This window comes from Hakea prostrata, chromosome 2, assembly GCF_041222555.1.
Source record: "Hakea prostrata isolate BN-2017 chromosome 2, UWA_Hpros_2, whole genome shotgun sequence".
Taxonomy (NCBI): domain Eukaryota; kingdom Viridiplantae; phylum Streptophyta; class Magnoliopsida; order Proteales; family Proteaceae; genus Hakea; species Hakea prostrata.
The window spans coordinates 6372547-6376182 of NC_142601.1; the positions used below are offsets into that span (position 1 = coordinate 6372547).

General features: G+C 35.1%; 1 non-coding gene across 1 annotated transcript; it reads right to left on the minus strand.

The window, feature by feature from the left end:
- Positions 1–3093: 3093 nt before the first annotated feature.
- LOC149023488 (U4 spliceosomal RNA) lies at positions 3094–3249 on the minus strand. The gene has a single exon (XR_016171986.1). It is a non-coding gene; the product is annotated as a U4 spliceosomal RNA (small nuclear RNA).
- Between the last annotated feature and the right edge of the window lie 387 nt (positions 3250–3636).

Consider the following 3636-nt stretch of genomic DNA (forward strand, 5'->3'; position numbering starts at 1 on the left):
AATCCAAATGTGTGATTAACGGTTTCAAACATGAATTAAGTAAATAAACAATTCCAAATCTAACAAATTATCACATTAACATATAAAGCCCAAACAACAACATTCGCTTGTTGTTTGACATAATAAAGATATCATCTATTGACATCGATATAAAGTTAAAAATTAAGACATTAAATAAATTAGAGAGGATACAATAGCTTTCAGTGAAGAACTACTGTGATTTAAAACTCTAAAAATGAAGTGTGACTTGCTCACTAAAAGTAGTCAAGCCATTAATTAAAACATCAAATAATCCAATTGGAAAACCCAAAATTAAATTGTTGGATGGAAAGAACGGTTTCATTTCCTTATGGCCCTCATAGGTACTATAGTTCCAATCGTCATTCTCTATCCTCTTGGTAATATACTCAGCGATTCCTCTTTGGGTTTGTAGCGTGTGTAGAACACAACATTTTTCCTTGAATGCACATGATAAACAATGAGCCCCAATAAATTTCTATGTAATTGGATGAACGACAAGTAAAATATAAGCAACAATATATAAGAAACAATGAATCAGTGAAGACTGAAGAAAAAGAAGTGACCCTGTGTACTGAAATCTTCAAGAATCCCATCATTATTGTGCTCTAGATAGAGAGCTGCTTCTCTGGTGATCCTTTAGAGAAACCCTCATCTCTAGTGATATATGGGTAGAGAACAAAAGAGATTTTTTTTACTAAGTAAAAAGAAAAATGAAAGAGATGATATCTTAATAAAAATCAAACCCCAAAAATATATTCTTAATAAAAAAAAAATCATATTTTACCTTTTCTTTTTACTAAAATTGTATAATTGTATTGCCTTTTCAAAAAAGTGTCTGACATTACAATATTGCAATATTTTTTCTCCAACTTTATTTTCTAATTTATGATTTATAAAACCAAAATACCATTTATTTCTTTATAAAAACGGGTTATCACCCAAAAAAAAAAATCAAAGCTTTTAAAAAATAAAGTTTGGAACAATTTTCTTCATCTTCCTTTTCTAAGATGTGATTTATAATTTCTTTGATATCTGGCTGGAAAATTTCCCTTTTCGATTCGAAAAAACTTTTAAATTGAAATTATTTCCTAGGCAGCAGATTTTTTGTTGGCAGGTTTTCCATTGGAAGATCCCTGTTGATGCAATTGTTATGTCTAAAAGAATCTATTTGGTTTCATGATGTGGTATGTGTTTAGAGGCTTCGGAAGATATTCTTCATATTTTTATTCTTTGCTCTTTTGCTCGCAGCTGTTGGGAGACTTTGTGTTCTTTGTTTGGTTTTAGTTTGAAGCCTTCTTCTTTCTTTCAAGATAATTATAAGTGGTTGTGTCTGCAAGGTAAGTCCTTGTCTTTGGATAATATGTGGTTTCATGGCTACTTCTTGCTATTATATTATCTATGGTTTACTCGTAACAAATATCGATATGAGTAGGTGTGTCTGTCTAAAAATTGGGTTTTGTGTTAGATTTTCTTTGATCTCAGTTGTCATGATTATATTCTTGATAGCAGAAAGGTCCCTCCAGTGGTTTTTGCTCAATCACGAGCTATGGTTTTGCAAATTTCTATTAAGAGCACTTCTTCTCCTTAATAAATTTTCTGGGTTTTCTCCTTCGTAGGGTGGGTTAAGTTAAATGTCGATGGGTGCTCATTGGGCAATCCTGGTATGGCTGGGGCAGGTGGTTTGTTTACGGATGAATCATCAGCTGTTCTATTAAATTTCAACACTTATTTAGGTATCAAAAATAATTTTGAGACTGAAATGGAGGCCCTGATGCAAGGTATAGAGTGGGCAAAAAAGTTAGATATTCAACGTTTATGGATAGAATGTGATTCAGCGGCAGTTGTAATTTTAATTCAACAAAAGAAGATTCCATGGTTTTTCTTGCAGTGGAGGAGTGGAGGGGGTATTTGCAAGGTTTTTTATTTTAGAGGGGGTGCGCCTTGTTTTCCATGAAAATGGAAGGGGCTCATGTAAAAAACTCTTGAAAATAAAAAAGTTCAAACGTTACCATATTTGAGGGTAATATGGTCATATTAAAATTAGTTAACAGTCCTAAGTAACGGGGTTAATGGAGGGGGGTATTTGCAAGGTTTTGATTTTAGAGGGGGTGCGGACCATGCAGTTTGTTTCCCATGAAAATGGAGGGGGCTCATATAAAAAACTCTAATTTTAAGGGAACCTCCCCCTGGGACATTCCCCCTGTTGCCCCTTTCGTATTCATTCCGGTTTGGTGTTTCTTCGATTTGTACCCACCTTGTTTTTTTTTTCGTTTACCACCTGGTTTTTTTTTTTTGTCCTCGTTTCTCGTTTTGTTGGGTTGTTGTTTCCCGTTTCTTTTTGGGTTTTTTTTCTTGTTTTTTCTGGGTATGTTGGGTTTTTTTTTGTTTTGGTTTTGTTGGTGTTTGGTTTTTCTTTTTTTGGGGTTTTTTTTTTTGTTGTGTTCGTTTTTTAAATATTGGGGTGTTTGGGGTTTTGCTTTTCGGTGTTCTTCGCGGGGGGGTGTTTGATATTTTGCTGGTGGGGGGGTGTGTTTTCCTGGGGGTGTTGCTTTGTCCGGGGGGTGTTTTATTATTCTTCATATGTATTAAATACTAAGATTTTAATACTGTTTAGCATATAAAACACAATATGCACTGTAACTTTTTACTAGTATATATATATATATATATCACAATGTACTAAATAATTTGAAAGCCATTTTAGTCCTTACATTTTTTGACCCACATATATTGTATTAAGAATAGTTTATAGTCTATTAAAGAGACTCGCATAAAAAACTCTTTTCTTTAAGATCCAAATCCAATTATCAAGTCTATTGGCTGATGTGAAAAACCCTAGGCGAGAATTCTCATCTCAATTCCACCCTTACCCAGGTCTATTGGCTGGTGTGGAAAACCCTAAGACGAGAATGCTCATCTCAATTCCACCCTTACCCATGACCTGAAAACTCAAACACTGCTCTAATCTAAATTCACCTTCAAGCTTCTCAGCAGAGCAAAGACCCACAAGTTCAGAATTAGACCTTGCCAAAGGCATCGACCTTCAATATATTTAAACTACAAGCATTGTAAGGCCTTGCCCTAATTAAAGGGAGCCTTTCCAGAAATTCTCGACGGCCGTAGGCGTAACCCAGGCCGAAGAGGGGGTTTGGAAATAGTTTTCAACCAGCAATTGACGCGCCTCGGTTATTACCTCACTAGCTGCGTCATTGCCCCAAGCGCAAAGATGCTGTACAATGTACCCTACTCTCACCTTTTATGGCACACCTTTCTACATCACATCCCCTGGACATTCGATGTGGGACTTAACTCATGTTCTCAAAGCTTTATCTTGTAAGGCTATTTAATCTCTATGTTTTTCTTGTGCAGTTATTTAATCTCTGTTTTTGTTTTCTACTTGTTTTTTATTCAGTAAAATTGGGGTTTTTGTTCTTCCTTGTGTTGTATTTATTGGTTTCCAACGCTTGACGGCTTAAAACGGTGGGAGATCCACTGCACTACGGTAGATACATGGAATGGGAAAGGAATCCCGTTCCCAACCACAGGCCACGCTCATGTCATCATTCAATTACTTCTTTTTCATTTGAAAAATTAGTCTAGAATTTTCATATCCTA